The sequence below is a fragment of the Rhineura floridana genome, chromosome 1 (genome assembly GCF_030035675.1).
Source record: "Rhineura floridana isolate rRhiFlo1 chromosome 1, rRhiFlo1.hap2, whole genome shotgun sequence".
Lineage (NCBI taxonomy): Eukaryota > Metazoa > Chordata > Lepidosauria > Squamata > Rhineuridae > Rhineura > Rhineura floridana.
In genome coordinates, this window is record NC_084480.1 from 179,098,110 (window position 1) to 179,124,981 (window position 26,872).

Here is a 26,872-nt window from a genome sequence, read left to right on the forward strand (position 1 = left end):
TCATACAAGCTCATCCCTTGATTACTCACAGCGAAATGTGTGAGCTGATTCCATTTGCAAAGCATTGCGGCTGGGTGGCTGTGAAGTGATCATGAAAGTTTTACACCTGTGGTATAGAAAACCGTGGCCTGGCTCATTCACATGTACAAGTTGCCACTCGATGCTGCAGTATGATTGCTCCCTCTCCTGAGGCTCAGGTCCTGCGATGTGGGGTAGAGCCCTGGAGCTAAAGGGCGGTCCCTGGCAGATTAAGAGGTGGAGCCGTGCGGGATAGGAACAGAGGATAAGGGCGGTGCCTGGAAGGAGCAGAGGTCTGGGACTGAACGTGATGGAGGACCTGACAGTTCTCAAACCAAGCAGAAAATATCCTATTGGCTGCCTTGTGTCTGCCCCTCACCCTTTTACTCTGGCGCTTGTAGACTAAACCCCCTGAAAGTTTCGTGCAGACCCTGAAACTGGCCCACCCTACCTTGCAGCCCTCAAGCACTGAGCACGGACGTATGAAGAAGCCCCGAGGAATGACTGACACCTAAGCTTAATCCCCGCGTCTCCCGCTCTCGGATCTCTCTGGGAAGCTAGCCGCAGGCACAAAAGGGAGACGTCACTCGTTTCTAACGGGGGGGGGGTCTCCAGGCAATGCTCAGCCCGTGGTCCTTGGACGGGGGGGCGTGGTCCTTGGACGGGGGGGCGTGGTCCTTGGACGGGGGGGCGTGGTCCTTGGACGGACGGAAAGACCTCCCCTGGGCGAGTCCCCTGTGTGGTGGCGGAGCCCAGAGGGAGGAGAAAGAGGGGGCGCCGGCTCCAATTTCACCCTCCTCGGCGAGGGCTGGAGGAGGAGCAGTAACCGTAGCTTCAGCTGGCCGCTCGCACATGCAGAAGCTCCGGCGCCGCCTCCCCGCCGCCTCCAGCCGGGACCTGCAGGTCCTGCTGCCGGCGACCGCTCGCTCGCTCGCTGCTGCCTTTCACGTCCCGCCGATTGCCGTCCTTCAGCTCTTGTCGGACAGAGCGCCTCTCGCTGCCTGCTCCCCTCCCTGGGGGCGCCGCCGTCTAGTTTCCGCGCTCCGCAGCAATCCTTCCACCCCCGACCCTTTCTAGAGTCTCCGCCGGGCGCTTGATGAGTGGGGAGGTCAGACAAGTGCTCCGTTTCTCCTCCTGGGACTGCCCTGGGGGAGCTCCCTGGCGCTGCCCTCGGACCTGCTCTTCGGAGACCTGCCGCCGCGGGCCCCGCTATGGTGCTTCTGCTGTGGTGAGTAGCCTCCTTCCTAGCAACTTATCCGCCCTCCCTGCCCCTGCCTCAGTAAATAATGGGGATTGGGAGAGGGGGTTGCCTTTGTGTGAGTGTAGCTACAAAAACACCAAACGGCTGAGACGTCGACTGCCGTCTTCGCGGGAGGCGGCGTCAAGCCACTTCAGTTGCCCTACAGCCTCATTTCCCTCTTGGATTCTCTCACAAAGAAGCCTTATTAATTTCAGTGGGATTTCCTTGTAAGTGCATTGCAGCCTCCCGGCCCGCTTCTGTGCACGTTTACTCTCGAGGAAGCCGCGCGGAGTTCAGTGGCGTTTATTTCGTTGCCTTGTTGCCGCGGCTCCACCAGCACGAAGTGAGCTCTGATGTGTGAGTGCGTGTATGCGAGCGTGCTCGTATGTCTGGATTGCGCGATGGCTCTTATTTTACAAACTTGGTCTTGACTACGTAAACTTGCTCGGACGGGGCGAGGAAAGGAGGTGTGAAAGTAAACGTGGGGTGCCTGCGTATGAAGCTCCGTCGGAAAGACAGGGGGTTGCCCAAGGGTCTAGCCGCAGGGACTGGGTGGTGATGGGCCGATCTGAGACGGAGGAACACTGTGCGCCCTCCTGTCCTTTTGCCTGTGTGGCGGTTCCTCTTTGTGAGGAGAGCGTATTGGAGCGCAGGGGAACTTTAGGACTGGGGAGGAGAAAGGAAAGATCGCGTGGAGTCGTGTGGTGCCTTAACAGTGTTCTCACTCTGCTGTAGCGTAGGAAGTCGCGCTGTCTGTCTGCTTCCAGCTTGATCATTTGCTATATACTACCTCCTCCGTCTGCTGATCCTGGAATCTTGCTTTGGGAGTCTGTGCCCTTACCAGCAGGGGGCGCCAAGAGTGAGGCTTCTGCTCAAGAAAAGATTCTCCGGGCACCTTGTTTTAAAAAAACATCAGTTTGTGAGAGAAGGTAATGGAGTGAAAAGAAAGCTGGTGTGTGTGTGTGCAGATGTTCTCCATTAAGCAGAACGGCCCTTGATGTTATCTGGCCCTTCTGATCTTAGAGGAAGACAGAAGGGAGAGTTTGGCTGGCTAAATTCCCTTCGAATTTAACATTACAAGTTCAATTTCTAGCTTGGCTTCTGTGAGGCTGTGCTCATTTAGCAAAAGAATAAAAGCCTCGCAGCGTAATCCTGTGCCTGTTGACTTGGAAGCAACCTTGCATTTAACAGCTCCCCAGGAATTCCATGCAGGCCACTGAAGGGGCTGGTGGAGGGGGGATGGATCCTTCACCCCTTCATCTGCAATCAGGACAGAAACCCCAGTGGGGGAGGAGGGGTGGAGTGATCCATGCCTCTTCTGCTAGCCCTCTTGGTAGAAAGCAGATGATTATTTTCTTTTTACTACCCTGCTTTGAATTGAGTAGGCTGCGTTTCTATGCTGGCCGTGGGGGAGGCGGCTTCCTTTCCTCTCCAGCCAGTGTGGAAATGCATGACATGGGCCTCTTAGAAGACCAGTGGTTATTGGTATTATTTTGCGGGCTAGTGACTTTTGTGAGCTGATCTACAAGACTGCGTAGAAGTAGGCAAGCTTCGATTCAGTGAGGCTTGTTCTTCCTTGAGTGTGCACAGGGTTGCAGTCCAAGATAGCATGCACCGAAGAGCCTATCCTATTTGCCACTGGCTTACTTCAGTCCAACATAGAAAGTTGCCTTATTCCAAGTCAGACCATCTAGCTCAGTATAGTCTGACTGACAGTGACTCTCCAGGGTTTTAGACAGAAAGCCTTTCCCAGCCCTACTGGAGGTGCTTGAACCTGGGACCTGAGGAGCGCAGAGCAGATGCTCTGCCACTGAGCTGTGGCCCTTCCTGCTGTCCAGTGGTATCCGAGATTATATGGAGCTTTTTTAAAGGTGCAGTAAAACTAAAGCCCCTTCAGGTTGCATGTTGACTCCAGCTTAGAAGTTGGCAAATGTCAATTCAATGAGACTTGTTTATGTTTATTTATTTAACTTGGGGGTGGCTGACTTGTGGCCCCCAGATGTTGTTGGATTCCAACTCCCATCAGCCCTAGCCAGCTTGGCTAGTTGTCAGCAACAATGGGAGTTGTATCCAGGGACATCTGGAGGGTCACAGGTTAGTCACACCTGCATTTCCTGCTTTTTAAGTCAAATTATCAGGGAAAGTGCATCAAGTAATAGTAAATAGGAAGACATTAAAGCACAATATTTATGAAAAACCAGAACAGTAGCACGGAATTAATCACCTTAAAAAGAAGACTTGATTTATCTCCATTTATCCATTTGGTCCATTTATCCTCAAAGACTTTGCAAAACAGTAGACATTTGACCTGACATCTGATGGTCAACAGGAAAGGACTCAGGCCCGCCTCTTCTGGCTGTGTTTTTTGTTGTTGTTGTTGTTGTTGTTGTTGTTGTTGGAGGGACAGTTGGGATTTGAGTGCCAGCATTTTAAAAGCCGTGCTTCATTTTTGACCTGTATTGTGAAGCTTGATGGTAACCTATTGCTTGCATTTTATGCAACGGGACTTTAAGCTTTGTATCTTGTACAACCAACATTTTGAAGTACAAGAGCTATTTCTTGCATGCATGTACATCCCAATGGCTTTCTTGTATGCTTGATTTCTGTATTTTCACATGCAAGGCACCACTCAGTGGTTTTAGTTATTGAACGATGAACATGCCCATATATATATATGCATATGCCCAAGTGTGGAGATGACAAGCACATGTTTGCAAAGGTATAACATACACATACATTCATCAGGGAGTTGTAACTGGATGCTCTTTGTTTAAATGTATATTTAGTGCCAACCCACAATTTGTTTCTGTGTAATGTGTGAAATGACCTTTATTATACACTATCTGAACTGAAGTCAGAATACTAGCTGTGTTCTGCTTGCTCATAACATAGATTTCATTTTGTATATGAGGTCTAAGAGAACTTTTTGATTTATTGGTCTTTAAACCCTGGGGAATAACATGGTGCATGGTGTAAATCATCCTTATTGTGTGGAGTATTGACCTGATACATGAATATCTGTTTGTTGCCAAGTGTAAATGCTAAATGTAAACATAAAATGCCATAAAGATTCATAATTGACAGAAAATGTGCTGGTTCACATATCTCTGAAAGCAAACTGATTGGTTAGATTTAGAAGTGTATATTTAGCACATCCTAACATTTTCCAGAGCCAAATAATTACACTTTAAAGAAACAAGTGAGTTGGTTTTTTTTAGGGGTTGGTTGTAAAGATCACATATTTTAAAAGTGTTCAGATTTAAATAGCAATCTGTTAAAGCAAAGATGCTTAGGGCAGGCTGGGTTTTTTTTTTAATGTCAAGCTGTAGAATTCAAACAACCCATTAAAATGTTTCATTAAGCATAAGGCTTATGCATTTGGAGATGGCGCTTGAGTTTTAGGATAGGTGCTAGTTTAAAGTTTATAATTCCCCCCCTTTGGGCATATAATCCTGCAGTGGTTTAGAATGAGCCAGTTGAATGAGCATTGTTTTTTGTGTGTCCCTTCTTTCTTTGAAGTGGCTCAGAAATGGAAAGTACAAATGCTGTACATGTTCAGCATTTTCCCAGAGATTATGGATGGGACAAAACCGTGTTGCAAAGAAGTAGTGTCACCTGCTAATCTGTTGTGAAAACAGTGTGGAGGTTTCTTAAAAATGCTGAATTTTATGTATGGTTTCATCTGCTCTTTTTGCCACTCCTGGTTTATGTCACTTATGTCACTTTTTGTATCTACAAGCGGGACCTACAACAAACTCTTGCAGTGTGGAGTATTCCATTTCAGGATTTCAAACACTTAGCTGTACCCTTTTTCAGGGCACTGTGTTATATTCTCCATCTCCTCGAGTTTTCATTCTTTTTTCCCCAACAGATGCTTAACATTCTATGGCTGCTGAACATGCTGAACCTTCATTAGCCTATTTTGGGTTTTGTTTTGACTTTTTGCCCTTTTAGGTTTTTTTCCCCCTCTAAAGAATTTTTTGAACTCCTGCAAACCTTGGAGTTATCCTGAGCACGCCAATACCACTTCCTTGTTTCTCAGTGTCCCATTTTGGCCACATAGCTGTCATAGTGCAGCACCGGAATTTGCTTTTAGAGGTAGTGGTTGTTATTTTAAATGTGCAATTATGTTACCTGCTTTGGGAGGTTTTTGCCTGAAGAGTGGGACATAAATGTTTTAGATAAGTAAATAAGCAAATGGGAGTTTATGAAAGTATGGGCCTGGTCAAGCATTTCGTTTCTGAGCAAAGAGTATGCTTAAGGGCTAGTTCACACATGCAGGCAGGTAATTTAATGACTGCAACATCAAGTGATGATATGCTTCCCATAATCTGGACGCTGTGCTCCTGTTAATGTGCCTAAGATTGCATTAACACTTTTAGCAGCTCTCTCACACCGTATCTGGGGCCAAAAACTCTCTGCTCATACTGGATTCAGAAATGAAATGATATAGCACACACGTGCTTTGTGTGCAGAAGGTTCAATCCCTGGCATCTCCAGGTGGGGCTGGGAAAGATCCCTGCCTGAACCCGAGAAAGCCACTGTCAGTCAGTGTAGACAATACTGACTAGAGGGACCAATGGTCTGACTCGGTGTAAGGGAGCTTCTTAGGGTGGTGGCCCAGGAAAGAGCATTCTCTGTGGTGGCCCAGGAAAGAGCATTCTCTGTGGTGGCCCAGGAAAGAGCATTCTCTGTGGTGGCCTCTAAGTTGTGGAACTCCCTCCCCATTGAGGTGCACCTGGCAACTTCATTGTACAGTTTTAGGCGTGCCTCTTTACCTTGGCCTTTGATGCCTGAGACGTATGTTTTGAGGACCCACCCTATCTTGTGATGTTGTTTATTTATTTATTTATTTATTTAATTCCATTTCTATACCGCCCATAGCAAGCTCTCTGGGCGGTGTACATCAAATAAAAAACACAGCAAATACAATATAAAACAATCTGGTCATCAAATTACAATTTAACTGTTAGGTTGTTTTAAATGGTTTTTACTGCTCTATTAACATTGTTGTAACCCGCCCTGGGACCTTTGGGTGAAGGGTGGGTAATAGATAATGATGATGATAATGATAATATAGTGAGTTACTTAGAACACTTTCTGAATGTTCAGAGTGCTTTTCATTAGTTGTCTAATTTTTACAATGGCTCAATAATTCCCATATTACAGATGGGAGACTGAGGCTGAGTGGGTGGTAGCTTGCCTAAGGCCACTTACTCAGTTTGTAGCTCTGATGAGATCTGTACTGAGGACTCTCAAGTTTACATCTCTTGCATATAGTCACTATACTGCAACAGTTCTTTTGAAGACCATAAGCGACTATGGCAGAGCCAGGCTTGAATACATACAGGATAAGGGACTGAGAGGTTCAAGACATGCCTTGGAAAAGGGGATGCCCCAAAACCAGGTGATTCACTGGCTGAGGGTGAAGCCAGAGTTTGGTCTGAACTGAGTAGGTTGCAGGGAGTTTGTAGAGGTGGGCATGGGAGCAAGTAGGCAAGAGTGGCACATAAAAGCAATGAGCCAGATTGGTAAGGCCAAAATGTAGCCTGTGGCCCATGCCAAAAAGCCAGGTCTGACTTGCCAACTTTTACCACCAAACCAACTTCAAGAGAGCTGGAGACTTTTGGGAATGGACTTCTGTTGGAGCCTGGAGTATCATCCCCGTTCGCCGTGCATCTTTCCGTTTGTCTCCAACCTGTTTTGTAGGTGCCAGTGATTTGTCCATCACAGAGGACAATCCCAGTGCTGGAGTCCCAGACCTCATGATTTTCCAGGACCAGCACCTGCTCAACAAGCCAGGAGGCTCCTGTTTCAAGTCCTGACTGCTCCTGACACTAACGGTTATGCTGAGCGTCTAATCTATATTCTGAGTGCTTGTCATATGAACAATACATAGAAATATTTTTCTATGCATTGCAGCATGAAATTGCACTGCAATGACTGTTTAGTGACGGAAACGAAATTATTTTGAAGGAAAGTTAATAATATGTAGGGCCAAGCTTGATGTGATGATAGTTCCAGCTCAGATTTACTGCAGCCATGTAGAAAGCGAGAGGGTAGGGGGCCTTTTTTTCCAGGCATGTTTTCCCCCTCAGCTGGGGCAGCAAGGCCAGAAGGGAGGCTGATACAGATAAATGCACCTCCAGGGAAGAACTTAGGGGGAAGAGTTCACAGGAAGCTCACCTGCCTTTTTGCTTTTTAAATCAGACCCCCTTTCTCCTGTTGACTCTTTGGCATTTAAATATTTCCATCGTGCCATGCTTGACCCTATTTTTTTCTTGTCACTGTAAAGTTGTTAACACCAAAATCATGCTAACAAAGAGCCATAGTTACAAAATCCTCTCCCTAGCCCAATTTGTCAGTGTATGTATTTGTTTAGTTAGACATCACTACTTAAAAAAAGGAGAGAGGACTAATTGGCTTTTTTCCCTCTTCCATTATGTCCTCCTTCACATTCTCTCATGAAATCGGCTATAAAACACAACGCACACAGTTTTTGTCTTTTCCAATTTGTCTCTGTAAAGTATTGCTGACTTGAAAGAATGAATGTTTTATCAGCCATGCCAAAACATATTTCAAACTGACCTCTCCGTGACATATAGTTTTTGCCAGCTGTTCATGGTAGACTAGTTTTAAACATCTAGCCTGGAGCATTGCAAAATTGACCAGCCAAGAACAGGTGGCAGCCTGCTCTTTTGAATCCCTCCAGAAATCTTTTGAGTCTTAGAGCCTGAACAGGCATTTACAGGTAAAATTAGGTATTGAAGACACAGCCTTTCACTGGTTTTTTTTTACTTGCTACATAAGCATATCCCCTCGTGCTCTTCAGAAGCTTTCCTTGGTGCGGCTACTCTTGCATTGCCTTAAAAGAGGGTTTTTTACTGTTCCCGAAAAGCAAATGGGGAAGGAAGGGCCAAATGCTATATGGAAGCAAGAAAAGGACATGCATTTGTGTAAAAATATCTCCAAGTGACATTAAAAAAAAAAGAGGTCTCAGTTAAAAATTAGGATGTGAAGCTCAGCAGGCAGATGAGGCTTTCTAGACATTTGAGTCTCTCCTGGGTCATCTGGACAAACAACCAGCTCTTAAAGCATTGGTTAAAGGCATATCTTTCTCCTAATTGGCAGTAATTATCAGTTTTACGATAGATGTTTATTGTTTTGATTTTCTGTATGGTTTATTTTTTTTATGAACACCACTTAGAAATGTTAATGATTAAGTGGGTCATAAATGTCTTATATAAATACAAATAAACACTTAACTGTGTGCTTATAGTTGTTATATATATTAATTTTATTATTTATTTAAAGCATTTTTACCTTGCTCTTCATGTTCCCAGAGTGACTTACAGATCAATAAAAAACAAGATTGTCCCTGCCCTTAGGCTTACAATTTTAAAGACATAGCTCAAAAGGAAAGGGGTTGGAGAGGAAGAAAAAAACCTCAGGCAACAGTTCTTAAAGTTCTGACTAGCTGGGACGAAAATAGTTCCAGGTAGCATGATGAAATGGCTGCTGCTAGGTGACAGAACCAGAGGCAGCTGGTCTCATGGTTTTTTAAATAATAATAATAATTCTTAATAATTACAGCTAATTAAAACAATGCATCTTTTAAAAAAACAAAGGCAGGCAAAAAGTTCCAGTAGCTGGAGGGAAGGGCTGTTAAGCAGTGGGAAATAGGAATAGGAAATAGGAAGTGGAAGGTAGCAACAGGGATCAGATGGCTGTCATGGAGCAAGAGAGGAGACTGAGGAGTTCTGTTTCAGGCCTGCTGGCCCTTGGAGATAGCCTGTGGACTGTTACTATGTCCCATCATGATGGTAGCTGAGGCCACTCGCTTGATGGTGTCATTTGTGTGGGAGGTATGAATGGTGATGGGATCCAAAGAGGTGTTGGTCCCTATGGCAGCTTCCCACCTGTGAACCTATCTTTGATTACATCAGTGGCTGTCAGATGGTGATTCTGGTAAATGCTGGGGCTCTTTGGAAGTTGATCCACAGTGGTGCCCTTAGGGCACGACTTTGGGGCAGAGGTCCAGGGCTCCACTCAGCAGAATGAGCAGAACATAGCAGGGCTGGCTTGCCACGGTTTGAAGTAAGTGAGGAAATATACGTAATCATCTAAATCATCTTTCCCCCCTCTTAAGACCAATAAATCTAGAGTCTAAAATTACCTAACTGTACCACTTCTTATCCAAAGGTTCCTTGATGGGGATATCAGTAATTGCAGACAATTTCATTGAAAAATGGTTTGGTTACAAGTTTTCCTTCTCCAATTTTTAGCTGCAGAGTAGTGTTAGCTGCGGAGTAGCTTCAGAGTAGTGTGTTCATGGATAGGGCATTCCCATTTCACACAGGGCTATGGTGGCTGGTGGCTCCATGTCAGTGGGGCAGTGAAATCCACTCTGGGGTTTAAATTGAACTTTCAATGAGCTGTCCAAAGTTCTGAAACCTATTCCTAAAGTAGGTTCAGAACATTGGACAGTTCCTTGAAAATTCAGACTAAAATCTGGAGTGGATTCCACGGCCCCACTGACATAGTGTCACCAGCCACCACTGATCCAGGTTGATGGGTAGGCCCAGCTCCCCTGGCCGGTGCCCCTTGTGAATTGAATATGTGCTGTATGTATCAGAAGGCCCTGAAACCACATCAGAGTTTCCTTGGCAGAGAAGCTGATAGGGAAAAGGTTGTCTTATAGTAGAAAGCGTGGAAACAATTTGCTGTTCACAAGCCTTCCCTAGCTTGGCAACCTCCAGCTGGGGCTGAAGAGAGTTGTTGTTCAAAACATCTGGAGAGCACAAGGTTGGGGAAGGCTGCTCTATACAGCCTAGAGGCCACCCAACATTCCAGCATGCAGGTGGAAGGGAGATGCTAACTCTTCTTACCTTGGCACCATTTTTTTGTGGCCAGAGGTGGTTATGGATTTCTTTTTGTGGTTTTATTGATCCTAGCCATGGCCTCTGCACATGGTATTTGATGAAACGTTACCAATGCAATCAAAATTGGAATGAAAACATTTCACACTGTGGTTGAAATGTAAAGAATTGCATATCATTCTTTTCTTTGCTGTGAAATTGACCAATAGATTTCTTTTCATAATGTGCTATAGCACTTTTGCAGGAAAATAATTGATACAGATAATTCCAGTAATATGGTTATTTTGCAGGAACATCTAGATCTGTGGTTATTTTAAGGTACAAGCATTGACTTTTAATATTTTTTTACAGTCTGTGCCTATCCCCTACAATGGACCTCAGGCCTGGGGCTGAATGCAGCCTTCCAACCCTCTCTGTGTGACCCTTAGGACTCTTCCCAGGCTAAAGCCCCTACTGGCCTTACTGTCCACACACCTGAGTGGGTTTGTTTGGTCTGGCTGGAATATGTCCTAGTGAACTCTGATAATGGCTCTTGCTTATCCGGATGGAGTATAGAAAGGAGTGTGTGTATGAACTATCCTACTGTACAACGGCAAAACGTACATTCATTGCTCCGCCTGCTTTTGCCTCTGGTCCTGCCCTCCATTGTCATGCGGCCCCGGCAAGGTTGCCTGGAAGGAAATGTGGCCCTTTGGTTGAAAAAGGTTCCCCACCCAGTCCCTAACAGAGTGCTCCTCCTGAAGACTCTAGCCAGCCTGGAGCACGAATCTTGTAGCAGTGGCTGGAGCTCATGGGTGGGGTGGGGTGGGTTAGAGACACAACGAATCACTTTCTCTGTATCTCATCCCCCTGCAATGCTGTATAGTAATGCAGAGAACACATTATGGGCAGAGAAGGTTTCTGGAAAGGGGAAAGAGGAAGTGTTTCCTTGTTCCTTTCCTCTCTCCTGAAAATTCCCTGTATAGTGCAGGGAAGGGTTTTTTTCTAACCTCATTGCATGCATCCCTCCAGGACACTCGCTATAAGCTGTTGGGGTTTGAGGAGGCCACCTTTCTCCACTCCCCGTTTTCCTCCTTGTTTTCTCCTGTAGACACCCTCAACATTCTGTGGAATATAATTTTTAAAAAATATGCATCCTGCAAATGCCAGCTAGAGAGGTGGGAGGCTCTCCTTTGAAATATGCACTTCTCCAAAGGTTGCAGTGCAGTTCTGTAACCAAAAAGATGTGTACAAAAATGCTTATGTTAGTGAAAATAACATGCAAAATGCATTGTATAAGACAAAGATGCGTGTATTCGGGGAAATGCATGCACAAATACATACACATTTTCGTGTAGACTTTTTTTTAATTGCACATGTGGAAATGGAGTAAACTGAATTTAAAATGGGAGAAATTGAAAACGGAGAGAAATCAAAATGGAAAGATTGTCCATCTGTAGCCAGTTGCTAGCCTGCCTGGGCAGATGAGTGGGAGCCATGCTGCGACTTGGGGGCCGCTCCTTCACCCCAAGGGACACCAGCACACAGATCAAGAGGCTCCCAGTTATAGTCTTGGCTAATCTTAATATGATTTGAGCTGCCGCATCTATTTGTTGGGAAGAGTCTCTTCAGTGTTACACCTGCTGTGGAGTTATTCTGGATGCCTCTATGGCATTGCAGGAGGGGGGGGGTCTGTAGCAGTTAAATTGTCCCAGTGGAGCTGCCAAAGGGTGAACCTGCTGATAAACAACAGCATTTCAAAATCAGAGGGCTGGATCCAAACCAAGTTTCTGAAATTTCACATACATTTGCCAAAGATTTGTCTTCATAGTTTGTCCAGAGGAATGGTTAGAATTTAGGCAGACGGTAAATCAAGAGAAGAGCCGTACTCTGATAACATCAGGCACTGTTGTAGTTATCAGGCTATTTTATATTCAAGAATAGACCCAGATTGATTGTGGGCAAGCTAATGCTGAAGACATCACTCTCTATACGGAAACTTTCTTTGTGAAATGAGGCAAGAGGAATATATATATAGTCGAACAGAAGTATTTATTTTAATTGCAAAATTTACAGTGTTATCTGTTGGAAACATTGTTATCTGCTTATCAGTTTCTACATTCTCGTAGCTGTTTGCCAACAAAGACTCGATGCCTTTGTTGGCAAATGGATTCATGGACAGGAGGAGTTCTGGTAAAAACTGAATATAATGATATACATAGTGAAAATAGCCAAGTTGTTCTGGAACTGCACTCAGCCCTTTTTACCCTGGGCATTCAATATTTCTTGCCGGGCTGAGCTCTGGAGAAACCAATTCAGCTTATTTCCAACAAAAGATGGCTGTGCACAGCACAGATTGGGTTGCTTTTCTAACACCACCTCAATTAAAAAAAAAGTTTTAAAGGCACAGAACAAATACATAATCAGTTAAACTTGTAAGAAGTTCAAATTAAAAAAGATTGACAGCATGCCTGAAGTATGGAGGGGGCAAAGGGGGATAATAATTTTTTAAAATTTTAATTTGACAGCAAGTAAGTCATGAGAATGTAAGAAAAGCTTTGCTGGATCAGGCCAAAGGCTCTTCTAGTCCAGCATCCTGTTCTCACAGTGGTCAACTAGATGCCTGTGGGAAGCCTCCAGGCAAGATCCAAGTGCAACAGTTTTCTCCTTACCTGTAATTTCCAGCAGCTGGTATTTGGAGATGCAGTGCCTTTGACACTGGAGGTAGAACATAGACATTGTGACTAGTAAGCAGTTCACTAATAGGCAAAAAACCTTGTGGTTTAAGAATGTACCTATAGCCCACAGATATTTCTATCCAACTTTAAAAAGCAGGGAAATTGGGCGGCTATAGTGAATGCGCCAGGGGAGCAGGAGACCTGACCTCTCTGAGATAGTGTACTGCCCTACAAATTTGTCAAAATGCAAACACAATTTGGGTTGGTCTTTCACAGTCCAATCCACTTGCTGTGTAGCTTGGAAGAATTTGGTACCATGTGCCTCTGACCATATGGTGAGTGGTGGCAACACCCGCAATCAGCCCAAATAACAGAAATAATCTTTCCATTCTGAGCAAACTTGCATAGCATCTCATTTCTTACCTCCCAGATTAAAAAGCAGAGAAATTCACTAATAGGCAAAAAACCTTGCAGTTTAAGAATGTACCGATAGCCAACAGATATTTCTATCAAATTTTTAAAAGCTGGGAAATTGGGCAGCTATAGTGAATGCACCAGGGAAGTAGGAGACCTGACCTCCTCTCTGAGATATTATACTGCCCTACAAATTTGTCAAAATGCGAACACAATTTGGGTTGGTCTTTCACAGTCCAATCCTCTTCCTGTATAGCGTGGAAGAATTGGTAACATGTGCCTCTGAGCATATGGTGAATGGTAGTAACCATTCTTTTGGGGAAGCCATGACTATTTAAAGTGGAATAAATGTCTGGTGTGGGTGTGGCCCCCTTATTAGCCAAACCAAACAGCTGTGAGTCTGACCTTTAGAACACTGACAGTTGGTTTTTACTGAGCATGCCTGCACTATCATAAACTCCAGCATTAATTTTCTTAAATTAATTAAAAATCAGCTATGCATTTTTAAAACTTTCAAACTGCAGAAAGTGTAGGTCAGAGTATGGGGCAAGGTCAGTAATAGAATTACAGGTGCTCTGTGAACATGGCTGATTTTTAATTAATTTCAACAAATTATGAGACCATTGACAGAAAAAAGTCCAACAGGGCTCTGGATTATTTTACTCAGGTTTTAGACTTTGAACTCTGGATTTTCTCTGAGTATTTTGTGCATTGCCATGAAAACTTAGAGGGTTGTTAAGCAAGCTTTTCTGAGCTCAGGATATAAGTTTTGTAAGATTTGTTTTGAAATGAGTTTATGGGAGGCAGAAGTATGGCATGGGGGTATTTTCAATTTAACATTACGGAATGCAAAAAATCCATGCTGCCTATAGTATACAGCCACTCTTGTGGTGTACAGTGACAGCCTTATCCTTCATTAATTTGTCTGATCCTCTTTTATTTATTTATTTATTTTATTTCATTTATAAACCGCCCGTAGCTAGTAGCTCTCTGGGCGGTGTACAAAACAGATTAAAATACAATATTACAATAAAATCAGTAACAAATATCAACACGATTTAAGACTAAAAACATTAGACATGAAACATTAACATTAAAATTAAAATGCCTGGGAGCATAGCCAGGTCTTAACCTGGCGCCTAAAAGAAAGTACCGTAGGCGCCAGGCGTATCTCTTCAGGTAAGCTGTTGCACAATTCGGGGGCCACTACAGAAAAGGCCCTAGATCTAGTAACAATCCTCCAGGCGTCCTGATGAGTTGGTACCCGGAGGAGAGCCTTAGATACTGAACGAAGTGAGCGGGTAGGTTCATAGCGGGAGAGGCGTTCCATAAGGTACTGCGGTCCCACACCATGTAAGGCTTTATAGGTCAAAACCAGCACCTTGAATCTGGCTTGGAAACAGATAGGCAGCCAGTGCAAATGGGCCAGGACAGGTGTTATATGCGCGGACCAACGGGTCCTTGTCAATAACTTGGCTGCCGCGTTTTGCACTAGCTGAAGTTTCCGAACTGTCTTCAAGGGCAGCCCTACGTAGAGTGCATTACAGTAATCCAATCTAGAAGTTACCAGACCGTGAACAACTGAGGCGAGATCGTCACTGTCCAGATAGGGGCGTAGTTGGGCTACTAAGCGAAGATGGTAAAACGCATTCCATGCCACCGAGGCCACTTGAGCCTCAAGCGACAAGGAAGGGTCAAAAAGGATCCCCAAACTACGAACCTGTTCCTTCAAGGGGAGTGTAACCCCATCTAGAACAGGATAAACATCCACCATCTGGGCAGGGAAAGAGCTCACCAACAGTGTCTCAGTCTTGTCTGGATTGAGTTTCAGTTTATTAGCTCTCATCCAGTCCATTATCGCGGTCAGGCAACGGTTCAGCACATCAACAGCCTCACCTGAAGAAGGTGAAAAGGAGAAATAGAGCTGCGTGTCATCAGCGTACTGATGGCAACGCACTCCAAAACTCCTAATGACCGCACCCAGAGGCTGCATGTAGATGTTAAAGAGCATGGGGGACAAAACCGACCCCTAAGGGACTCCACAATGGAGAGTCCAGGGTGTCGAGCAATGTTCCCCAAGCACTACCTTCTGGCGACGATCCGCTAAGTAGGAGCAGAGCCACTGCCAAGCAGTGCCCCCAACTCCCAACTCCGCGAGCCTCCCCAGAAGGATACCATGGTCGATGGTATCAAACGCCGCTGAGAGATCAAGGAGAATCAACAGAGTCACACTCTCCCTGTCCCTCTCCCGACAAAGGTCATCATACAAGGCGACCAAGGCTGTTTCAGTGCCAAAACCGGACCTAAAACCCGACTGAAATGGATCCAGATAATTGGTTTCATCCAAAAGTGCCTGGAGCTGGCCGGCGACCACCCGCTCCAAAACCTTGCCCAAAAAAGGGACGTTCGCCACTGGTCTATAGTTGTTCAGAACATCTGGGTCCAAAGAAGGTTTCTTTAACAGAGGTCTCACTACTGCCTCCTTGAGACTACCAGGGACTACTCCCTCTCTCAAGGAGGCATTTATCACCTCCCTGGCCCAGCCGGCGGTTACAGCCCTGCCAGTCTTCACTAGCCAAGATGGGCAAGGGTCCAGAGCAGACGTGGTCGCCCGCACCATTCCAAGCACCTTGACCACTTCCTCGAGCTGCACCAACTGAAATTCATCCAATAATAAAGGACAAGGCCGCGTTCTGGACACCTCAATGGATTCATGTCCAGATAGGACATTTAGGTTGGTGGCCATCACTGCTTCTTGTGGGAGCGAATTCCTTAGGTTACAAATGTGCTGTGTGAAGAAGCCTTTTGTCTGTCCTGATTCTTTCAACATTCAGCTTCATTGGATGCTCTCAAGTTCTAGTGTTGACATAGGGAGAAAAATTTGTCCCTATCCACTTTTTTCATACTGTCCACATTTCTATTTTTTACACCTCTATTATATCCTCCCTTACTTTTTCTCTAAACTAAAAAGCCCCAAATGATATAATATTTCCTCATAGGGGAGTTGCTCTTGTCCCTTGATTGTTTTTGTTGCCCTTTTCTGAACCTTTTCCAGCTCTACAATAGCCTTTTTGAGCTGAGGGGACCAGAATTGTATATAGTATTCCAAACGTGGTTACACCATGCATCTGTATAACAGTGTTATGGTACTAGCTGTTTTGTTTCAATCCCTTTCCAAATAATCCCTAGCATGGCATTCACCTTTTTTTTTACAGCTGCCTCTTGCTGTGTCAGCATCTTTATCCACTAGGATCTCAAGGTCTTTTTCCTGGTCAGTCACTGCCAGTTCAGACCCCATGAGCACATATATGAAATTAGGATTTTTTTGCCCAAATGTTCAGCACTTTACACTTGCATTTTGTAGAAATTTAATGCTCTTGAATTTGTCATCTAAGGACCAAAGGTGAGGGAAACTTGCAACCATTTGCTCTTTGTACATACAGATACATTGGCCCTGAAAAGATGCTGAGTTTGTGTTTAGTGTCAGGGGTGTCCTGGCAAGACTCAGTTGTGTACTCATGAGATGGAGCTAGTTCTAGGAACAGAATATGTATATGAACTGGATCCTCCCATTTGAGGTACTGAGCAATTTTTGCACAATAATGTCCCAAGAACTCTAGGTACCGTGAGCCAAGGCTGGATTGTCAAGCAATCTGTTGGACACAGTTCTAGCTCTCCAGGACATCAGACAGATAGGGAACATTCAGGTCAGGTGAGTCAAGTGGGCCAGGAAGGCAGCTTGATGACATAAGATGGCAAGCAGTGTGGAGATCTCTTAAACCCTGCAGCTTGACTGCCTAAGAGGCATGGATTTGCAAAGTAAATCATGCCTAGATTTCTAGTAGGCTTGCTAAATATTTCAAGCGGCCAATCAGGTTTCATCTGGTTAGCAAACAACACTAGGACATTAGTGGACACCTTTTTTGGCAAATGCGCCAACGTCAGGTATGATTTGGTGCCACTTTAATATGCTCTACTGTACATACACAACCCTGCCCCCACACCTTGGGATTTTTGCGGCTTTCATTCCGACTGGCAGGAATGTTATGTGGGAGACGCAGGCAGTAGTACAGGCCTGACTCTCAATGTGCTATAGGTTGCTTATACAAGTACAAGAACAAATACGAGCCAGAAGAGACTAGCTCAAGGACTTGAACTCAATATTCAATATGTCAGCCTTCAAAATGTAATTAAATCAATGCATGAATGAGTAGGTAATTGTTACACAGCAGGTTAGCCGTATCTTTTCACTGTCTTTTTTTTTAGGCCAAGCCCATATTGTATTTCCTGGTCCTGTTTTGATATGTCCACACGCTGCACCCTGGAACTCCTTGCCAAAGACGGCCCATCTAGTCCTGTCTCTGATGATCATCTGCTGTCAGATAAATAATTTTTAAGTAGACATGTTTTTGGCCCATAAGCTGATTGTAACTATGTCGTAATTGGTTTAACTCTTTGATTTTATTGATGTTTCACTTGCTTTGTTTTAATTTTTATTTTTTAACTTACATTTTATTGTTTTGTATCTCTGGTTAAGGAACTTTTCAGGGTAAAGTCTGTGACTGCATTTTAAAGGTTTGGCAACATGTAAAGTGGTTAGGCTTGTATCCATATGAGAAACTGGTTAGATTCTGAAGGTGCATGGCCAAAACTGAAGAAAAAATAAAATACAGATTTTGAGCTCCTAAACTAGAAATGTATGTTGAGAAACAAAAATCTTTAGCATTTCAAATGCAGTGAACTTTGAGAGGGTTTTGTGGCTTTTCATGTCAGCTTTAATATTTGTCAATGGCACCCATATAACAAAGGTGGAGTTAGTATCTGATTGCTTATGCCAAGATCCCTATCAGCATGGATTTTTCTTTTGTGCATGCACAGAGTGAGCAGATAGTCCCTTCTTTGAGAGAGGTTGACACTGACCTAATGTCTTGATCCTACATAAACCCACAGAGCAGGTATTTAACTAGCTGACGCCTCATCTGCATTGAAGTCAATGGAAACAGGAATGTTAAGCAGCCTTGTAATTTTCTTTGTATGATTGGAATCCGATTAGACAAGTCAGAGTGGGAGAGAAAACAAAGTTGCATTGAGAGACTTGATTTATGCAGCAAGGGCTCACATACACAATCAAGAGTTATGATCTCAATGGAATAGTGCTGCTGTTACAACTCGTTTCTGTAGTGTTTTCATGTCTGTGCTCTTTTGTCATTTCTAGCCATGCGTAATGTGGAAAAAGCATGAACAGGAGGCCCGTGGGGGAAGCAATCTCTTATTGCCTTCAGTGCAATGAGAAGATATATTCAAGGCTGTGTGTATGTCTTGATTCTGCAAGGGTGCAGGGGAAAAAAACACAGAATGCAGAAGTGAAAGCAGAGTTTTGTTTCCTGAGAATCCAGAGCTTTTCTTGTGTATGTGGAAGGCAACTTCCTACTCACAGAAGGGCTGTTTTACATGTTGTGCCCTGACATTGCCTGAGAAAAATGAGCCTGGATACAAAGATTTCTTCTGCAACCTTTTGCATAAGTGGAAGCATGAGAGCTCCTAAATGGTTAGGGATGAAAATATATCAAAAACTGCATTCCCCCCCTTCCCCATTTGAGTCTGCTTATGACCATCATTTCATTTCAGAGGCTTTTCTTCTGGTCCAACCAACATCTGATATAAGGCAGATCGGTACCCAGGACAAGTTGTGGCACCCAGAATGTGGAACACCTCACACCTCTGGAGAGCTAGACTTTGGCCCCCTCACTGCATAGGCCTTTTTTGAACATTGATCTGATTGTGTATTGCCTATTTTTAAGGCTGTAGTTTTATCTTGCTTTGTGTGACACTTGTTCTGTGTAAGTCATCTTGTGTGCTTTTTATATATAAAAAAAAATGCACAGAATGAACATGACACTGATAGCACTACCAGGCCAAGTTCAAGGTTCTAGTTTTGGTATACAAAGCCCTATAGAGCTCGGGACCAGGATACCTGAAACACTGTCTTACCCCTTATATACCCAGCCCATCACTGCGCTCTGCAGGTGAGGGCCTCCTGCAGATACCATCTTATCAGGAGGTTCGTTCTGTACAATATAGGAAATGGACCTTTAGTGTGGCAGCACCTACCCTGTGGAATTCCCTCCTTTTGAATATTAGGCAGGCGCCATCTCTGTTACCTTTTCAGTGCCTTTTGAAGACTTTCCTCTTCCAACAGGCCTTTTAAGTTGAGACCTATCCCAGTCTGCGTCAGTGTTAGAATTGCTTTTAATATGTCTTTTAATATCTTTAACCCTTTTTTAAAAGATGTTTTAAAAGTTTTTTTCAAAACGTTTTTAACGTTTGTTTTAATGTATTTCAAGGTCTTTTTATGATGTTTTAAAGTGATTTTAGTGTTTGTTTGCCGCCCTGGGCTCCTGCTGGAAGGAAGGACGGGGAATAAATAAATAAATAAGACTGTGAAGTTTTGAGCACGGAGGAAAGAAACAAGGAGAGAAAGTGGGTGCTGTAAAATTAAAATGGAGTCTCTTGTTGAAGGATAGGTTTAAAGGTGGGGACACGAGATAGGGCCTTTTCAGTGGCTGCTCCAAGGCTTTGGAACTCCCTTCCAAATGGCCCCCTCCTTGCAGTCCTTCCGTCGGCAAGCAAAGACTTTTTTATTTCAACAAGCCTTTGGAACTGAAAGCTGTTAAGGACAGGTCTTGAAGGGTGCTGCATTGCTGTTGCCTAATTGTATTATTTTAAACTGAGTTTGAATTATTTTAACTGTATGTATGAATGGTTTTAATACTGTAAATTGTTTAATTTGATTTTAATCTAGACTTTTGTATGTTTTTAATAATATGTGTGCTTTTATCTGGAAGCCGCCGTGAGTTCCAGTTTTGGAAAAAGGGCGGGGTAAAAATAATGATAATAAATAAATAAATAAATAAAATCTTGGGGTTGAAAAGGATGGACCACTGAATTGGAGCAGCCACCCCCTAGCAGGGCTGGCTTTACGTACATATATATGATGATGAGGCAGTGACATTCATCTGACCTCCCGTAAATTGAATTGCTGCTGTTTATTGGGAAGGGGAGGGGCAAGGCAATAGGGAGGTCAGTGTGGTGCAGACACCCCAGCGGAGCTAAAACGGCAGTGACTCACCTGTCAAGAAGTCAGGTAAGCACTGCTGCCCCATCACACCATCTGCTACTGCCTGCAGGTGAAGGGAAACCTGTGGTGGCACAACTTGAGGGACACTTGCTATGCCGGAAGTAGCACATCAGCCCAGGCTCTCAGCCTCCATTTATAATAGCTGGCTCCCTGTGCAGACTATTTATTTTACTGAAAATGCACTTTATTTGAAATGAAAGCCTAAGGCAGCACACACTAAAAGCAAACATGTAAGTTTGAAAATACACAGCAATGACTCAGGGGGTTCTACGATCCGTTTCCAGCTCTTTCAGGGCCAGCTTCTACCACCACTCCTAGAGTGGGAAGAATTCTTGAGTCCACCCTGTCTTGCCCCTGATTACTAGGATTGGTAGATCCAGGGATAAAGGCAGTGCCATGTGAGCTGCATGGACAGCACATCCCCAATTTTGCACATGCCACTTAAAGCACATTTGAACAGTGGTGGCTGCCGGCTCCATGTCAGTGCAGCAGTGAAATCTGCTCCGGGTTTTAGGCCAAACTTTCAAGGAGCTGTACAGGAGCAGATTCAGCACCTTAGACAGCTCCTAGAAGGTTTGGACTAAACCCTGGAGTGGATTTAACTGCCTCACTGAAATGAAGCCACCAGCCACCACTGCCTTTGAAACTGTCTCCTGTGGCTGGTGCGATGTGCCTGTGTAGAAAGAAATGCAGTTTTAATTGCGTTTGTATCAGCTTTGTAAATCTGAGTTTTACACATTTGAGAATGTCCTTTTTCACATTTTAAACTCTCCTCCCTCTATGGAAACGCTTCTTTGGTCACTAACAGACATGAGACCCTGCTCCCTTTCATCCAATTTCACCTCTACTACTATGGGCATTTGCAACATGGCTATTTTCTTAATCTTTCCTCTTTCTGGTATTTGCAGGATGAAACTTTCAAGGTTGGGGAAAGCTCTGCCCATTTCACCAATGCCTGATCAGTCTCTTTGTAAATCAAAGCATCAGCATGTGCACTAGTATATACACTTGCCCTTTTGAGGAATGGCTGTGGGGTGGTGGTGAGTGGAAGCTACACTGGTGAAATTGGCAAGATGACAGTGTGTGGGGGGGCATCTGAATAAGGGAGGAGTTACACACTGTCAGTCTCTGGCCAGCCAGCACATAATAACAGGATTACATGGAAGTCTAGCCCAGGGCAGTTGGGCCACCAAGCTAGGTAAGTGTAGGTGAGGGAGTATCTTCTCCTGCAGTAACTAGTGGAGTGTTGGCAATGTTTCAAGTAGGAAAAGCATAATAATAATAATAAACTTTATTTCTACCCCGCCCTTTTTCCAATAGGACTCAGAGCGGCTTACAACTAAAAAACAACACCATTAAAACATACAGAAATATACAATTAAAAATAGAATTAAACTATGAGAAAAATTAAAACCATAAAACATACGCTAAAAACAGCGGACAATTTAAAATAATAAAATCATATACTATAGTCACCAATCCTATGACACTTAATCCTGGTCGTTTTCTATCCCAAATGCCCGTTGAAATAAAACAGTCTTTACTTGTCGCCGGAAAGACGGCAAGGAGGGAGCTAATCGCACCTCACTCGGAAGGGAGTTCCATAGCCTAGGGGTGGCCACCGAAAAGGCCCTATCTCGTGTCCGTGTCATATGTACTTGCGAAGGTGTGGGGAGCAGAAGAAGAGCCTCACCTGAAGATCTCAAATCCCGGACAGATTCATATAGGGAGATACGATCTGTCAAATAGCCTGGAACTGAGCCGTATAGGGCTTTGTAGGTCAAAACCAGCGCTTTGAATTGTGACCGGAAACAAAGTGGCAGCCAGTGGAGCTGTTGTAACAGGGGAGTTGTATGGTCCCTGTAACCAGCCCCGGTTAACACTCTGGCTGCAGCTCTTTGTACCAATTTAAGTTTCCGAACAGTCTTCAAAGGCAGCCCCACTTACAGCGCATTACAGTAGTCTAAGCGGGATGTAACCAAGGCATGCATCACCCTAGTCAGATCAGGCAGCTCCAGAAACGGGCACAGCTGGCGCACCAGTTTCAATTGGGCAAATGCGCTCCTGGATACAGCAGCAATCTGGGCCTCCAAATTCAAAGCTGAGTCCAGGAGTACACCCAAACTGCGAACCTGAGACTTCAGGGGGAGTGCGACCCCATCCAGCACCGGTTGAATCCCTATTCCCTGATCTGCCCTCCGACTGACCAGGAGTACCTCTGTTTTATCAGGATTTAATCTCAACTTGTTTGCCCTCATCCAGTCCATCACTGATGCCAGACACTGGTTTAGGACCTGTACGGCTTCCTTGGCTTCAAGTGGAAAAGAGAAATAGAGTTGAGTGTCATCGGCATACTGATGGCACTGAACCCCAAAACCCCAGACAACCTCTCCCAGCGGTTTCATGTAGATGTTAAATAACATGGGGGACAAAACTGAACCCTGAGGGACCCCATAGGTCAATGGCCAGGGGATTGAGCAGGTGTCCCCCAGTACCACCTTCTGGGTTCGATCCTCCAGGAAGGACTGGAGCCACTGTAACACAGTGCCCCCAAGTCCCATCTCAGCAAGGCGGCCCAGAAGGATACCATGATCGATGGTATCGAAAGCCGCTGAGAGGTCCAGTAGAACCAACAGAGACACACTCCCCCTGTCCAGTTCTCTGTGTAGGTCATCCACCAAGGCGACCAAAGCCGTCTCTGTCCCATAGCCAGGCCTGAAACCAGATTGAAATGGATCCAAATAATCCGTATCATCCAGGAATCTCTGGAGTTGGGCAACCACCACATGCTCTATTATCTTAACTTGTGAATAATGGCGGTTCACATTACCTGAAGTGGAGAAGATTCCAAAATGATCACTAAAATATTTGAAAATGCATGCGTGTGTGGGGAGTCGGCCTCTTTTCTCCTTACGCCTTTAAATGGCTCCCTGCGTTTTCTTCCCCCTCAGTCTCTGACTGCAGGAATGTACTAGAGTACTCAGTTGTTATATTATTCTGAATGGTGTTGTGTCAAGTGAAGAGAGCTAGGCTATTGTGTAGCTTGAATGCTTGCTAAAGGGCACTGATGGCCAGCTGATGTTTCTATAGCTAGGAATGCAGGTTACCTGCTAGATTGGGGGCTGGTAGTTTAGTAGTTTGAATGTAACTAATAGAAGAGAGAGAATCTGAGTTTTGTTACTAGCTGGCAAGAAGCAACCTTTGGGAAACTGGTGCTGTTCTGTGGATGAGTGGTGTTTGCATGCCTGCTTCCCCCTGCTGAACGTGTATATTAGTAAACAAATAGCTTGACAGTGCAATCCTGTGTCTTCACTGGGATTTACCTACTAGGGAAGTGTGTATAGGACTGCAGCTTTAGGATGACCCATTGATATTCTTGAGTATGACCTAGTTGAGTATCACCCTTACTGTCCATACAAGCCTGCCACAAAAACATTCTACCACACATGAAAATGAGGAGCATGAAACTATACCAAGCATGTAGAAAGAGGTGTTGCATTTTCTCCTTGCTTGCTCTGTTAGGTTGGTATGCTTGAGTTTGCAGTGCAGTGCCCTGGAGGGGGCATGCTTATGGTGATTCACTAACTTGGGGGTCGCCAGCCTTTTTGGCTTGGAGGGCACAGTTCAAATTTTGAAATAGTTCCATAGACTCCCTTTTGTGAGAAAAATGAGCCAAAATAGGAACTGAGCACTTCTGCCTTTTCTTTGTCATCTGTTATCATTTTGCCATCTTCATTGAGTAGCTGTACCACCATTTCTTTTCCCTGCCTTTTACTATTGATGTACCTAAAGAAAAGCTTCTTTTGTTGCTTTTAGCATCCCTCGCTAACCTCAGTTCATTCTCAGCTTTAGCCTTCCTGATGCCATCCCTGCAATTCTGTGCTACCTGTCTGCGCTCTTCCTTTGTGGCCTGGCCTTCCTTCCACTTTCTGTGTGTGTCTTTTTTTTTAGTTTTTAGATCATCTCTAAGCTTCTTCTGAAGCCATACTGGCTTCTTCTGCTGGCTTCCACCTTTTTTTCTTGTTGGAATTGGTTGCCATTGTGTCTTTAGAATTCCATTTTTAGCAACTCCCACCCATTTTAGACTACTTTTCTCACTAGGGTCGCTTGCCATGGAACCTTACTTATCATTGTTCTGAGTTTATTAAAATCGGCTTTCCTGAAGTCCAGGGTACATGTATGGCTACTCTCAGCTTTAGCTTCCTTTAAAATCAAGAACTCAAGTATAGCGTGATCACTTTCCCCCAGGGTTTCCAAAACTGCCACTTCAACTACTAAGTCATCTCTGTTGGTTAGAATCAAGTCACGGACAGCTGATCCTCTAGTTCCTTCCTCCACTCTCTGTAGGAGAATGTTATCAGCAACACAAGCAGGGCTGTGGAGTTGGAGTCGTGGAGTCGGAAGCAATTTTGGGTGGAGTCGGAAGAAATGTACCGATTCCGACTCTGGCTTCAAAATAAATTTTGATTGACAATTTTTTTAAAATATACATTCAAAATGTCAAAGAAGCTTCCCATGAAGTCAGCTGTAGTTGAGCATTTCACCGTAACTCAAGATAGAAAACATTTTGTGTGTCAGTGTATGACACAGGACCCAGATGAAGACAAATGCTGTGATGCCAAGATCAGCGCATATTCAGGCAGCGCTAAAAATGCTCCTATGAGAGCTTCCAATTTAAAAAGACATTTACAGCCCTTTCCAGGGCTGTGGAGTTGGAAGCAATTTTGGGTGGAGTTGGAGTCGGAGTCGGACAGTAGAAAAATAGAGGAGTCGGAGTTGAAGGTTTGGTGTACTGACTCCACAGCCCTGAACACAAGTCAGGAATTTCTTGGAGGAGCTATGTTTGGCTGAATTTGTCTCCCAACAGATATCCAGGTAATTGAAGTTCCCCATTAGTACCACATCATGCCTCCTTGAAACTTTGGCAATTTGCTTTGCAAAAGTTTTATCCTCTTCTTCTCCTTGATTTGGTGGTTAGTAGTAGATTCCAACCACCACATTCCTTTTATACCTTGTGCCATTTATTTTAAACCAGTTACTCTTGGTGGGGCGACCAAGCTCATCCTCCTGTATTTCTGCACAGGGATGGATGTATATATATATATTAACATATAGCACAACTCCACCTCCCTTTCTATACCTTCTTTTTTTTGTACAAGTTATATTCTTCAGTTGCTGTATTCCAGTCACAGGCGTTATCCCAACAAGTTTCAGTTATACCTATCTAGTCATATTTACCCTCCTGTAATTAAGAGTTCAAGTTCATCCTGTTTGTTTCCCATACTGTGGGCCATAGTATACAGACATCAACAACCGTGTGATTTATTATCTGGCTTCCTTCCTACATTCATAAAAATATAGGCTATTACTGGGCCCATCAGAGCCATTCTCTCGGTTCCCATTACTATGCATAAGCCTTCATCCATCATTACCTTTACGTTTACATCTCCCTCCCCCTTAGGATCAGGATTCTGATGATGTTCTCTATGCTGTGGCCAAACACATTCTTCCCAGTCCTTGTGAGGTGCAGCCCATCACTTGCTAGCAGTACAATTATGTATAATTATGCAATGTGAACCCTTCCCTCCCCCACAAGTTTTCCTCTCCCTCTTTTACTATTTTAACTATGCAGCTGTGTAGTTTATATACCTCATAGTTTATTTCTCTGCAGATATCATTGGTGGAATCCATCCAAAGTTCCAACACTCTTAAAATCCAACTGAATTTAAGTAGTGCTCTCCCACTGAAATCATGAAAGTTTCACTTGATCATACACCAAATGCTTTGTGTAATACTTGAGTTTTATTTAATGAACTAGCTTTTTAGAACATAAGAACCCTGCTAGATCAGTCCAAAGTCATAGATTCCAACCAGATGCCTATGGGAAGCCCACAACAGCACTCTCTTCACTTGTGATTCGCAGTAACTGGTACGTAAAGGCATACTTTTTGTTGTTGTTGTTGTTTTAGGTACAAGCCTTGGAGCAAATAAGCAGGGTTTTTTGTTTGTTTTTTAGCCACAAGCCACAAATTTCTGGGTACTAGCGAGACCAGGCACCCGGAGTTTTCCCCAGCCCTGCTGCTGAGATCTTAAGCCATCCTACATTTCCAAATTCCATCAAGCTGTTTGATGCCAGTCTGTCTTCAAATGTTAAAATGCATGTAACAGGTTGTGGTCTCAACTTACCACCCTGCAGTGCTTCATGTTACCACAATATTAAAAATAACACACATGTAGGAGAATGCTTTTGTATATGGAAGCATTGAAACCATTCCTGGCATAGATTCATTCTTGGTTCAACTATATAACTGAAAAGAGTTAACCTTTTCAAAGCTATGTAAAGGAGGCACAACAGTTTTGCTGATTTTCTAACGTTACTGATAGATATGGCCCCAGATTATCTCAATGATAACTCTACTAACTGCACTGTCCAATGTACACACTGCGTCATTTGATAATGAGCTCAGGAGAAACGAGCTGCATCATTTCCCAATGAACTCAAGATCCCGAAAACACTGAAAGATTT

The 26,872-nt window shown here is 44.1% G+C and overlaps 1 protein-coding gene across 1 annotated transcript in view; it reads left to right on the plus strand.

The window, feature by feature from the left end:
- The first annotated feature begins 740 nt into the window (after positions 1–740).
- SEMA5A (semaphorin 5A) overlaps positions 741–26,872 on the plus strand; it is a 198,066-nt gene continuing 171,934 nt past the window's right edge. The window contains exon 1 of the mRNA XM_061588081.1: positions 741–1,246. The gene's annotated coding sequence lies outside the window, so the exon portion shown is untranslated. The remainder of the gene's footprint in view (positions 1,247–26,872) is intronic.